We start from the raw sequence: 15,062 nt of genomic DNA, 5'->3' as shown, positions 1-15,062 counted from the left end.
CGAGGATGTATCATGCATAAACTATGAACTTTTACTCTTCTTCCATCTGGCAGGCACACATGAGCCTTCGCTCTCAAACTAACAGGCTTAAGAAGAGCTTTTTTTTTACCCTGGGGCCGTGACCCTGCTGAACCTTAAAAGAGAGCTCTGAGTGGTACTGCACTCACATTGTACTGTTAATACTTTTACAATTGTTTGCTTGCTGAATGCATTTGTTTTTATTTGCACATAGTTATTTGTATAAAATGTTACGAGCCCAAAACCCAGCAACAATAGATATTCACCAAGACAAATGGTTACTTAAACAAAAGTTGCTTTTAATGATCTTGAAACATGAAAAGAAAATCAAACTTTAACTTATCACTATTAACTTACTTAACCTAACTTAACCTCCTAATTCTATGTGCACGTGCATGTAATGTATGTGTAAGTTCAGAAAAGTTCTTTGATTCACAGTCCAATCTCACTTCTCATTCCTCCAAGTTCACTGGTTGCAGGCAATTCTTTTACTGTGCACAGAATTTAACATTTATACATTTCACCAGACTCTGGTGCTTGCAAGGTAAATGGTTGCCGCTCTGGAAGGTTCTTGTTGGTTTTCAGAGAGAAAGATTGGTTATTCCTTTTACTTCCATCAGCCACTTCAGCCACTTATTCTAAGTGAAATATTAGACAGCCAGTCCTCTCCTCTTGCATGAACCACAAGGGCTTTGACCAGGCTGAACTATAAGAACTCACAACCCGTCTTTAAAATGGGGGTTTTCCTCCAGCTTGTCCTGTTCCAGTCCCAGTGGCTGCTGCTGAACTCTCTCTCTCTCTCTCTCTCTCTCTCTCTCTCTCTCTCTCTCTCTCTCTCTCTCTCTCTCTCTCTCTCATTCTTTCTCTCTGACTCTCTGAGAGAAAGCATGTTTGACTCACTCTGCTTGCAAAACCACATGACCCTCTCAGAACAGCAAGTTCCAACAAGCTCTTTCATTTTTTGCCTTTTGTAAACAACAATCCATTAGTGAAGTCTCTTGAGCACTCTTCAAAGCTCTTGCAAAAGCTGTGAGGGCCCGATATGTCTAGCATTGGGCAGAACTCCAGTATTTCAAATAAGATCTGTTTTAAAGTGTTTGTATGTAACCTACTCTAACAAACCTTTCCCAATTTATCTCCCAAAACTTATCTATATACTCTATATACTCTGTCACAATATGCACTATTTTTTAACTTCTGGTTGGAAGCTAATTGTATTTCATTGGCTTTGTATTTTACTTGGCACGATGACAAAAAAGTTGAATCAAATCTGATCTAAAAACAATTTTAATTCAATACAGTTGAACTCTGAGAGAGTTGCCTATTTTCAACAGTTTTCATGGCAATATGGTAATTATCTTTGAATTCTTTTACATTGGCAAGCCTAAAACATTTTAAGCAATTTATTATCATGTGTAGTATATGACAACAGACAATCAATATGGAGAACATGCATTTTTTTCATCTGGTGGACTGCCTCATTTTATGCTTCTTGGAATGGATGGTCTGAATCATTGTATCAATCACAAAGATTATCTTTGGCCTGCATCTTATTTGATTAAATATTATAAATAGATAAAATAACTATTACTTAAATGGATGCATTTCTAACAAGGAGCTTTGAAAGGAAAGAATATAGCGTCACATTATTTTTGAAGAAATTTCTTGTCTATCTTTGGAGAACTATATTTCTTTGGCTTATGCTGCTTCCTGATCCATAGATTGCTAGCGTTGCCTATGGGTAAACTTGATGCTGATTTTCATGCCCATACATTGCAACACAAGAGGGCAATGAGCTAAATTTCAGTTGCCAGCACAGATTCAGCACTGAGTACAAGCCATACACTCAATGTGATTATCTGAGGGGCCAGATACACTTGATGTTCAGGCTCTCTGCTTTTGTTGCACAACCCCTTTCACTGAATGAGGTCACTGATCTAGATTGAAAATATAAGAATAAATAGTTATTTTTTTATTTACCAATTCAACTAACATTAATATTTTTTACAGTTTCAATAAGTGGCAAAAAGATTGTTAACATCATTGTCTTGGGGAGAGCTTCGGGAATGCTACCTGAGGCCTAGTTACAGCTCATTTACCACTTCACCTTGTGGGTCAGCTGTTGCAGCAAGTTCTAGAACTCAAATGAGCCCACAGGTCCACAAAAAAAAATCAGTCATTGGACGAGTAGAGGCAGCAAACATGAGGATGAATGTGTTTGAGCTCGCCCGATATTCTCCAAACTCCTCAGTTTCATTTAGTTTCAGTATTCCATTACACATTTAAAATTAATGATTGTTTGATGAGAATTTTCATATTTGTTTTCCAGTTTTACATTCAGTAGCAATTTGTAGCGATTTGTACTTGTAGAAAGTAAAATAAAAATTGCCAGATGTCAAAATAGTAGTAAAGAATATTTTCTAAAACATATTCTTATTGGATGTAGGACATTTGAAGTTGGAATTGATGTCCATTGATTATGATTTATGTTAAAATCATATCATTTTATCCATAGTTTCCTGTAACAATCAATACATATCTGAAATAAAACCTCTCTTTGGTATAAAGGAAATCAAGATTCTAATTTTGTTAACTCAGGTAAACGCCTCTCTTTACCATAATTATTCCTTATCAAAGCTCTAAATTGGTAATACACAAATAAAGAATTTACTGGTATACCAAATTTCTCCCTCAATTGATTAAATGAAAGAAACTGTCCCTCTTCAAAACAATCCCAAATCACTTTTATACCCTGAGAATACCATATCTTTAAATACCTATTAAACATTGAAAAAGGAATAAGCTGATTTTGATATAACAGAGTTTGAATTGATAATTTACCCTTCGTTCCTATAACATCATTTATTTTAACCCATATCTTTAATAAATGTCCCTGCAATAAATTCAAATTCCACTTATGTATAAACTGGTGAACATCAAATTCAGAAATACAGGATAACTCCACCTTTCCCCAACTAGGCTGATTAATGTCCATCATTCTACTAACAAACTTCAACTGTGCAGCTTCATAATAATTTTGAAAGTGAGGTAACTGAAGTCCACCTAATGCATATTTCCATGTCAATTTCTGTAAAGCTACTTGAGCTAGTTTTCCCTTCCACAAAAATTTCCTCACTACCTTATTCAAATCCTGAAAAAACCCTTTGAAAGTAAACATGGAATTGATTGAAATATGTACTGAATACGATAAAAATATTCATTTTAATACAATTTACTCTACCTATTAATGTTAATGCAAGATCCTTCCATTGAATCAAATCAATTTTAATCTTTTTCAATAAAGGTACATAATTTAATTTATATAAAGATTGATAATTTGCATTCACAGTTACCCATAAATATTTAATATTATCAGATCATCTGAATTTTATAATATTTTTACACTCTTCATAAGCCCCCTCCATAATTGGCAATATTTCACTCATCCCAATTCACCTTATACCCAGAAAACTCCCCAAATTGAACTAAACTTTCTTGTAAATATTTCAAAGAATGTTCTAGATGTGTCAGATAAATCAATACATCATCAGCAAATAAATTAATCTTACATTCATCATCTGCAATTCTTATCCCTTTAACCTTATCATTTTCTGTCGAATTTCCTGAGCTAATGGTTCAATGACCAATGCAAACAAGGCTGGTGACAATGGACAACCTTGACGAGTTGATCGTGATAATTTAAAAGTCAAAGAAGTTTGGCCATTCATCATCATCCTAGCAATCGGATTTTTATTCAATGCCTTAACCCAACCAGTAAAAGAGGGCCGAAATTAAACTTCTCCAGCACCTTAAATAAAAATTTCCATTCAACCCTATCAAATGCTTTTTCTGCATCAAGCGCAACCACCATTGGTTGGTTGGGATGCTGCTTCGATGTATTGATCAATGTTCTCAATCTATGAATATTGTCAGATGGACATCTATTCTTAATAAAACCTGTTTGATCTGTTTGTACCAACTGAGGTAAATATTTAGCAAGTCTATTTTCCAGTACTTTAGCCACTATTTTATAATCCACATTTAATAAAGAAATTGGTCGGTACGAAGCTACGTTCAATGGGTCTCTATCCTTCTTTGGAATCACTGTAATTAATCCACTTGAACAAGATTCTGGTAATGACTGATCTTCAGTTATTTGTTGCAGCACGTCCATAAATATAGAAAATCAATCTTCATAAAACACTTTATAAAATTCCACTGAAAATCCATCATCACCTGGCAACTTTCCATTTGGCATCTCTTGGATAGCTTCTTTAATCTCAAAGTCTGTAAACAGAGCTTCTAATTCCTTTATCTCTTCCTTCCCCGAAACTGAAAAATTTAACTTAGATAAGAAGGATTCAATAAAACCATCATCCTGATTTCCCTCAGAAGTATAACATTTATGATAAAATGAATAAAATTGGTCATTGACTTCCTGATGTTTATAGGTAATTGAAGGTTTATTGAATTCTTTATAACAGCATTAATAGTTCTCGATACTTGTTCCGTTTTTAATTGCCAAGCTAATACCTTATGAGCCCTCTCGCCCAATCCATAACAATGTTGCTTAGATCTTTGAATTAATCACTCATACTGATATGTTTGTAAAGTATTATAATGTAATTTCAACTTAGTTAATGCTGCTTTCTTATCTTCTGTAACCTTCTGAAATTCTTTTTCCAACTCAATAATTTGTTTCTCCAATGCCAAACTTCCCGCCAAATGCTGTTTTTTTAAAACTTTCATGGAATAATTAATAATTTGGCCATGCAAATATTCTTTTAAGGCATCCCACATTACAAAATTACTACTAACTGAATTAGTATTTTCAGCCAAAAATAAAGGAATCCTTAACAAAAGTAATAAACTCTGGTTTCTTCAGTAACATTACATTAAATCTCCACAGGTAAGTTGATTGCAACACCTCAGGACCTATACAAGAAATAAACAACATAGAATAATTCGATATAACCCTACTCTTATATTCAGCCTGCATTCCTCTAGCCTGCAAATGTGCCAAAATCAAGAACAAATCTATTCTAGAAAATGAATCATGCCTAGATGAATAAAAAGAAAAGTCCTTTTCTGTCGGATTTATTCTCCTCCAAATTTCAACTAAATTCAAATCTTTCATCAAAGATCCCATTTGTATCGCCATCTTTGATTTCCTTATACTTTTCGGAAATCTGTCTAGTAATGGATCCAAAACACAATTAAAATCCCCTCCAACCAAAATATTTTTATTGGCCTGATTTAATGTTAAGAAAGCCTCAGGTATAAATCGATCATCATCCACATTAGGTGTATAAATATTCAACAATGTCCATGGTTCAGCAAAGATTTTACAATTCACCATCAAAACTCTACCAGCAATCCCTGTAAATGATTCCAACTTTGGAGAAATCTAGAAATAGATGGGAAAGTGATTTAACTTATGTTATACCTCAAGAGGATTGGGAGGTTATGTGTCATGAAGGGGCAACTAAATTGACTAATGTAAGATATGGTTTGGTTAATTATAATTTTTTGCATCAGTTTTATTTGACTCCTGAGAAATTGAAAAAATATGGATTTAGTAATTCGGATCTTTTTTTTTAGATGTGGGTTAAGTACTGGAACTTTTTTGCATGTAGTTTGGACCTGCATCAGGGTACAACCATTTTGGGAAAAAGTTAGGTGGTTTTGGAGAAATTATTTAAAATTAAATTACCATTGGATCCAGAGATTTTTTTGTTGAGTTATATGGTTTCTTTGACTGGTTTGGGGTTGGATAAGTTTCAGATAGCATTTGTTGGTTTGGTATTATCTGTGGCATGAAAATGTGTAGCAATTACTTGGAAAGACAATGTAGAGATTAATATAGCTCGTTGGCATAACAAATTGAGATCTTGTATTTATATGGAGAAAATAACATACAACTTACATGATAATTATTCTTTTTTTGTTAAAATATGGTCATCATATTTAGAATATATGGGTTTGGAAATATCTTAAAATATTGTATATGTTTTTTTTGTCTCCCCTTGAGGGGGCTGTCTGAGGGGGGGGTGGTTTACTATTATTCTATTGTATAAAAACTTTTTTTTTGTTGGTATTGATTTTATGTTGTTTTTAAAAGTTTTAAATAAAGTTTAAAAAATTATATAATTCATTTAACTTTACAGTAAAGGAATGAAGGTTATCACAAAATAAGCATTCCGCAGGACTATTATATTCTAAGAATCATTTAATATTGTCTGATTTTCAGAAGTTTTAAAGTTAATTAATTTTTAAGTGAATTTGCACCCCCCCCCCCCATTAAAAGAACATTTGGCACTTTAAAAGGCAACAATGCTGACATAAGGGAATAAATATGTTTTCAGTTCAAGTATATACATTTCCTGGAAACATTAAAATTGGTTATTAGATGATAAGAAAAGTTCAACAGTTTTGGATGAAAAGATATTTGACTATAAATAAATATACAAATTTCAGATCTCACTTATTTATTTGAAAATCTTGGTGTGGCTCTTCTTCATGATGTGACGCTAGCACATTCTCAAGCACAAGATAATGGTACACAGAATGACCAAAAACACAGTTAGGAAAATCCTACCACCCTGTGGATCTCAAATGCTATTGCACACGCTAAATGTCATTAATGTTCATTTACATGGAAATCCTTGCCCACAAAGTCTAACATTTTGAAAGATCCATCTGAAACATTCTGCAGTTATAATTTTATTAAGAATGCTATGTGAACTCGCGTGCCTATACTTACCCCCATATGTTTGCACTGCACCCACCAGATGAGACAGAAACAGATGGAAATGTTATTTTTCATGGTGGTTTTATGGATTATCAAAATAAGGTGGCAAAAACAAAAGTTATTTAGACAAAATTAGAATATTTTAATGCATCAGATCATAATCAATATTTGATGTGTAACATTAATGTATATTTATAAAGATGATTTCAGTCTCTTATTAGTGATATTTAAACATTGTCTCTTTCTAAAATAATGACTGACAAAGCTAAACTAGTTAAAACAAGCAGGAGGCTAATAGGATTTGCTGGTGCACATTTTACAAATACTCTGAATTTTATTTGCGGCAGATGGCTCTTAACTGCAATGAGCAACAGCAGCTCGAACAGAGAGGGAGATGGATGGAAAAAATAACATATATTTCCTTTAAAAGAGTAAGATGACCTGCAGATGTTTGTAGAGACAAGGTGCTGACGCAGACAATTGAAGCAACAGCTTCAAGACTTCATTGATGTCCAACAGTGGACATCTATAGTAGCTGTCTCTCACGATAGGCAAGATTTATGGAAGTTATTTTCCAGATTACACACTGTCAGGGAAAATGCAGTTAAACTAAGAAAATACTGCATTTCATCTTCCTACCTGGAAAAGTGATACTTCCAAGAAAAAAAAACTTTAAATCATCTCACTTTCATTTATGCTGTTGTCTTTTAATAACCTTGGTTTTCTCAAGCCATAATCTCTGCTTGGTTTTGAATCAACTTGTTTGCTGTACTCAAGTTTGGTAAATGATCTTAATCAATACCTGAAATCAAATAAATCCAAAATAAAGCATCCAAGACACGACTTAACAAATTATAGGAAACCCCATCTTATTTTATATCTTCAGAGCAGAATACATAAAACAAATTGAAATATTTATGAAATGGTCAAAGATTATTTTGTGGTATCTTAATAAATAGTTTATCAATCTACTTGCTTTAAAAGCATGCAGTAGAATTCTTTAGTTCATTCCTTAGCATCAGGTTTTATGAAAGGCAGATCATGTTTGACAAATTTGCTCAAATTCTTTGAGGATGCAATGTGGAAAGTTGATAAAGGGGAATCTGCAGAAATTGTGCATTTGCAAAAGAGGTGCCCATGTTAAGAGCCCAAGGTATTAGAGGATGTGTTTTAGCAAGAACTGAAAATGTGCCATCAAGCCCCATTCACACTGGCACATCAACCCAGTAATTAACTGCCAATCTACTGGTTAATGTGCCAGTGTGAACACTCGCAAATTGGCATGCAGGCTTCAGATCGCCCCAGGGATGAACTGGCTGGGAGTTTGCATCAACGCCGATTCATTTTGAATCGGGGTACTGATTAGCTCATTGTGAAAGGGACAGGGGTTATGTAGGACTTCACTGATGGAAAATAGACACCCCTTTGCTCTGGGATGTTGGGTGGTGAGTGTGAAAGGGCGCAGAGAACTGGTTAACATTAGTCCAGTATGAATGGCAAAAATGCTATTTTGAAGTGGTTCGTTGAACTGCTAATTTACCGGTAAGCCAATGTGAAAAGGAGATAAGTTTAGGAATGAATGGGGTATTGGCTGGAGGTATGCAATTGGTGCAGTATCCCAGGATCAGTTCTTGGGCCTTAATTGTTTACTAATAACATTAACAATATGGAGGATAATTTGAGGTTTTCAAGACTGCCCATTATATGGAAATAAGGTGGAAGGACAAGTTATGATGAGGACATTATGATTCTGCAAAGTAACAGAGATAGATTGAGTGACTGGGCAAACATCTGGAGAGTGGATTTAAGCGGGGAAGTGTGAGGTCATGTATTTGAGCATGAAGAAGCGAAAGATGGCTGATTACCTAAGAGGAGAGAGACCACAATGAGTGAATGACCCACAAGTTACTCAACAGTTCCAAAAATGGTTAAGAAGGCAAACAGCACGTTGGCCTTGATTGGAGTTTAAGATGCGAGAAATTTTATTGCAGTTGTACAGGATGTTGGTGAGGACATATTTGGAATATTGGGGATGGTTCTGATCCTCTTTTTTGAAATTGGATATAGTAGCATCAGAGGCAATTCTAAGAAGATTTTCCAGGCTAATTCCTGGGACAAAACGATGATCTTATACACAGAGTCAGTTTGTGCCAGTATTTCTTGGAGTTTAAAAGAATGCGGGGTGTCTGCATGCATATATACTTGATCCTAAGGGATCTTGACAAAGTAGATGTTGAGATGTTGCTGCTAGTGGAAGAGTCATAAACATGGAGACTGAGCTACAAAATAAGGGACAGTCATTTAAAAGGGAGATACATTGAAATTTATTCTTTCAGAGAGGAGTGAATCTCTGTGTTCTCTGAGGGTAATGGAAGTCAGACCATTATATCTGTTTATGGAGGAGTTGAGGGTTATGGAGAATGGGCAGAGGGGAGGAGATTAGGCCAGTATAGACCAAATATGAATGATGTGGCAGGCATGATGGGATATGGTGACCAGCTCCTACCCATCCTTTCTTGTGTTCAGTAGTTTTAAGTATTTAAATACTTTGACTATTTATTTAAATGCTACTCTTAAACCAGCTTCTTGACACTATTAAAATTTTTTATTCAGTTTTCTTAAAGCAGTGAACCGTGTAATATTGCCTTATCCTAATATCAAACATCACAAAAGCAGAATAGTAATAATTTGTATGTTTTTACCATCCTGAGTACCAACTTTCAGCAAGAATCCAAGGGTAATGAAAGATTCTGTAGATACTGAACTAATGGGCTGGTTGAATGCTTGTAATTCACATTTTCTACCACAGTACAGAACCTTTATCTGCAAAACAGAAAAGAATATTTAATTACAGATTACATCATTTCTGAATTATTTTTGAATAGTGCCACAGGGATATTTTGTTTCAAGATTTCTAATGTGATTCCTAATGTGAATTTTTTTTCTTATTAATGAAGCCTCATGACAAGAATATATTTGCAGGATATTACATTTGCATTTTTCTGGCTTTTGTTCATCCACCTAAGTCTGATTTTTATTTACTATAATGGAGTAGGGCAAAATCCCATTGCTAATATTATTCATCATCTTCATACTCTATTTCATAAAACCTATTTTTCAGTCTCCGAGTGTCACTGTTGCTTTTTGGTTAAGCAGCATATATTATAAAATATTCCATAGTCATTTCTATTGATTATTTACATTGCATTTAAATTAAAGTTGAAATCCTTTTATCACAGTATTGGCTATTACAATGAAAATGGTAACATACTCATTTGTGATTCATCAAGAACGATTCAACAAACCCAAGATAAACTGTGAAAAAAATAGATCTATAATTATATTCAACTAGGTTAGCAAGAATTATTGTCGTGGTCTTAGGCTCTACAGACTTGGGGGACATACCTCCCAAAAAGTTCCTGGGGAGACATACATTACCGGCATGTTAATTCCTTATCGGTCAATTTTCTGTTCGATCTGCCACTTTTGTTTTCCATTTTCTTCAATTTCACCTCCACAGCATCACTGTTCCCGATTTGTCCTGTCTTCAAAGACTTCATCTCTCCAGCTGGTAGTCAGACCTATTGCAGTCCTTTTGCAAAATGATATTATGTTGCAATTAAAACAGGATGGTTTGAATTTCAGTGATGCAGGTCTGCCGCCCATACTTGCCATGAACAATTTTCACTCCCTGGAATGGAGTTCAGCTTGATTCAGAAGAATGATCTTGCTTGTCCTGTTTTTGTTTTATTTATTCTGATTTTTGGGGATGAGGGGGTCAATGGCAAGGTCAAATTAAGTTGCCCAATCTGCATTGCCCCTAGAATTATGGCTTGTATTGGCCATGCCAATAGACATTCACGAGTCAACCACATTCGTAGTAACAAGCCGTCAACTGGAGGAACATGACCATCTCTGCGGAAAGGAATTATCGATGTTTCAGCTGGAGAAGGCAGAGGATGGGCAGGTTAGCATGGGAGTATGAAGAAGCATTGAAATGCCATAAAACTGGGAGCTGAGGATGGCCATTGTGGATTTAGGTTTGCATCAGTAATTGGTCAACTAGACTGCACTTGGCTGTGCCGACATAAATGAAGACAAATCAGGAGAACTGAATGTAGTAAACAAGGATGAAGGAGGTGCCTTCATATTTTTGCCACCTGGAAGGGGTGTTTAGTTTCCTGGTTATTGGTGGGGGAAGAGGTGTAAGAACCAGCTGTGGATGCAGGGGAAATGCCAGGGTGGGCAGGGAAGGGGAGAGATGACTGGAGCAGGTTGTCACAGTGAGGGGGGGGGGGGGGGAAGAGTTATGTGGGAGGAGTTGGTCCCTGTGGAAGATAGATAGAAAGCAGTGTGGAGGGAAAATTTGGACAGTAGTGGGATCCTGTTACAGCTGCCACAAAATAACAAAGGATGATTTGTTGGAGGTGGAGGCTAGTGAGGTGAAAGGGGAGGACTAGGGGTACTGCATCTTGGTTTATTTTGTAGGGAGTGGGAGTGGGAAAGCAGACTCTATCCTCAAGGATCCCCATCACCCAGGCCATGCCCTCTTCACTCTGCTACCATTGAGAAAAAGGTATAGGAGCCTAAAGACGAGCCCTGAGCAGCACAAGGACAGCTTCTTCCCCTCTGCCATCAGATTCCTGAATTAATAATGAACATAAGACACTGCCTTACTATGACTTTTCCTGTACTATTTTTTATGAATAATTTTTCAGGTGGTTTATGTAAATGTTTGCACCTGTGATGCTGCTGTGAAACAATGAATTTCATGACATGTTCATGACAATGAATTGTGATTATGAAAATATTAGCCAGGTGAATGAGAGGGGAGGCTTTTATAAAGACTGAACATCCTGAGTGTGGATGAGGCAGAAGTCAAATTGATAGAGATGTCCTAGATGTAGTGAGAATGAAGTGGTCAAGAGGAGCCAGCACAGGGTCGAGATATAAGGGGTTACGTTCAGTGGGGTGAGCAGGCAGGAACAATGGGTTACTGGGACAGCACTGTTCATTGATTTTGGGTATGAGATAGAAATGGGAGCACTCATTGGTGGCACAAAATGTTTGACAGGTGAGGAGAGGAAGTCTCCTGAAGAAATGAAGACTATGATCCAAAAGACAGTCGCCTGCTCTTTGTGGGTGGGGTCATGGATTAGGGATAGATGCGAAGATGGTGAAGTACTGGGAAGTGTTGGATCTGGGGCACAGTGGGATTTTAAAAAAAGGGAGGAGAGCAGGAGGAGGGTGGAGGTTGGGTAGGGGGAAAGGCAGGAGGAGGAAAGAGTGTGTAGTGTTGGGGATGGGCATAGGATCTAAGGTCAGTGTAGGGTGGGGTCTATGGGGTAAACTGCTGTGGGAGAAGGAGGAGAAAGAGTCAACAGATGTTGGGAGTTGAGGGATGGATAGGAGCATGAGGTGGTCCTGGAAAGGTTTCAGGAGGCTGAGTCAGGCAGGAGAAGGAGCAGGTTTAGATGGAAATGTGGGAGCCTGGAGTTAGGCAGAAGAGTGAGGAGAGTCCCTCAGAATATCATGATCCTGGAGGTAACTGGATCTCTGATCCTTCCTGGACATGAGTACAAATCAACCGCTGGTTGAAAGAATGAATCTGGATGAAGACGAAGAAGAATTGTGGACTCCAGCACATTAGGCAAAGTGATGTCCAGAGTTGTGGGAGAGAAAGGGCCAGAATTTACCAACATATGGCAGAGAATGTTGAGCGTAAAACACAGAAGGGACTCTTGAAACAGGACTTGCATGTCAAAGGGAGTTGTGGGACTTGCTGGGTGGTGTGCTTCATTGAGCTGTGACTTACACCATCCACTCCTTTCTGTGTTGAACAACTGGAAGGCTTCTTATTCCATTGGATGGCCTGCATAGCATTTTCAGGAAAGGCAAGAGGTGGAGGTGTCTTCCTCTTCCTCAATGTCATCAGTGCTCGGACATGGGTGACCTGGTGAGCTTCTGGATTCTGGATCAGGAATACCTAACGGTGAAGTTCCACCTCACTACCTGCTGCAAGAATTCACATTAGTTTTACTGACTGCAATCTGCGTTACCACCACATGTGAACGTGTAGCTGCCACGGGATGAACTATTCACCTCCAGTAACAGCTTCAAATCAAAGTATCCCAAGGCCATGTTCATAATAGCTGAGAATTTCAAACAAGTCAACTTTATGAGTGTGCCACATAAATTCCATTTGCACATCTCCTCCCCTACTAGGGGTCCAAATACCCTTGATCATTGTTAGGAGCTGACAAGTCCATAAGACCATAAAAACAGAAATAAGCTATTCAGCTCATCTAGTCTACCCTTTCATTCAATCAGGTGTTGATCCATTCTCTCTCACAGCTTCACTCACCAGACTTTTCTCTATTTCCTTTGATGCCCTGGCTAATCAAGAACCAATCAATTTCTGCCTTAAATACACCCAGTGGCTTGGCCTCCACAATCGCCAGTGGCAACAAATTCCATAGATTCACCACCATCTGGCTAAAGATATTTCTCTGTATCTCTATTCTAAGTGGATGCCCATCAATCCTGTAGAGTTCTTAGACTCTCCCACCAGAGGAAATACTCTTTTTACATCTACTCTGTCAATGCCTTTCAAAATTCAAAATGTTTCAATGAGATCACCCCTCATTCTCCTGAATCCCAAGAGTACAGGCCAAGAGGTGTTAAATGTTCCTCATATGATAACCCTTTCATTCCCAGAATCATCTTTGTGAACCTCCTCTGAACCCTCTCTAACGTCAGCACATTCTTTCTTAAATGAGCCCAAATCTGTTCACAATACTCCAAGTGAAGACTCACCAATGCTTTATAAAACCTCAACATCATATCCCTACTCTTATATTCTCTTTCTTTGTTTCTTCTTATTTATCTATTAGTTTATCTATCCATGTATCCACCAACATTATTTATCTATCCATCTATCTATTTATCATTCTATCTGTCCACTTATTTATTTACTCATCTGTTTATTTCTTGACCATTTTATATATTTATATATTTATCTATTAATTGTCTGTTTATTTATTTGTTTATTTCAGGAGGCGGCAAGGGAACCCATTCTTCTGTTCACATCAATAGTGATGAAATAAAGGCAGTAGATAGTTTCCAATGACCTGAGATGAACCAACCACATCTTATTTATCCCCCTACTCCATCCACCTACCATTTCACCCATCAGATGCCTTCCTCCATCTGGTTCCATCTGCCTTTCACTTCTCCCCTCTCCCTAATGAATCCCATTATCACTCCTTATCATTATAATTTCTGATATCAAATTTCAGCACTGGTGGTCTTCAAGTTCCTGCTTATCATCCTCTTAGCTGTCTCTTACCTCAATTCCCTTTGCCCATTTGGCCTGTCTCATCTCTTCTCTGCTCTGACTATTTTCCCTCTCCACTCTCAGTCCTGTTGCTGGATCTCAATCCAAGTGTCAGCAATTCCTTTCTCCTGTGTTTCGACTGCATTGGGATGTTGAGTTGCTGCGTAAGCCTGGAAAATGTTTCCATGAGGAAATTATTGAATTCAATTGATTTTTTTTTTAAATAAAATTTTGCTAATTGTCCATTTTGTGAGCAGGTCTAAAAGTAAAAACCAAATATTATGAGTTTTTTTTTACCTCTTTAAAATTTCAATTATAAAAAGATTTATGAAAACACTCTCCCAAGATCCCAAAAGCACCTTTTTACAAATCTGAGTGTGGTGTTCTTGTTAAGTTGATTGAAACGAATGTGTCCTGACCCAACTCTTGGTGGTAGCCCTAACCTGACCTCCTACCTGATGGTGGTGCTGACCTGATCTGATTCCTGCTGGCAGCACATGCATTCAAATGGATAAACTTACACCAAATGAATTTATCTGAGCTCATCAGCTGACAACTCAACCCTTCAAACCCAGACCATTTGAAGTCCCTGTATAATTATTCTACCATTCTCCATTCTATCTGTTGATCTGTAAAGAAAGACCAAGACCTCATCCACTCTTACCTTTTCTAAAACAAAGGTCAAGTAGTTCCTTCATGAAGGATTATGATCTGCTCCTCTTTAAACTTGTCAGCTGTCAATGTGCTTCATTTGATAAAACTTGCACATCAAAGTCTAAAGTAATCTAACTTTAAACCATGCTCTCAATTGACAATCATGTATTGAACCAGGCAATGTTGTATTTGTCACGAGATGTCAAAACAGAACAATGCTTTGAACAAATTTGGGAAAATTATCAGGGTAAACCTCCAAAAATGTGCTAACATCAATCTGGTCTATACGTGACCACTTAAATG

At 36.9% G+C, this 15,062-nt stretch overlaps 1 long non-coding RNA gene across 1 annotated transcript; it reads right to left on the bottom strand.

The window, feature by feature from the left end:
- Positions 1–1,478: 1,478 nt before the first annotated feature.
- Positions 1,479–14,269, bottom strand: LOC138760149 (uncharacterized). Its single transcript, XR_011355468.1, has 5 exons — positions 14,118–14,269; positions 9,472–9,592; positions 7,409–7,571; positions 4,255–4,350; positions 1,479–1,955 (listed from the first exon to the last, which is right to left on the bottom strand). It is a non-coding gene; the product is annotated as an uncharacterized lncRNA (long non-coding RNA).
- Positions 14,270–15,062: the final 793 nt, after the last annotated feature.

The sequence above is a fragment of the Narcine bancroftii genome, chromosome 4 (genome assembly GCF_036971445.1).
Source record: "Narcine bancroftii isolate sNarBan1 chromosome 4, sNarBan1.hap1, whole genome shotgun sequence".
NCBI classification, from domain to species: Eukaryota; Metazoa; Chordata; class Chondrichthyes; order Torpediniformes; family Narcinidae; genus Narcine; species Narcine bancroftii.
This window is presented reverse-complemented; position numbering and strand designations above follow the sequence as displayed.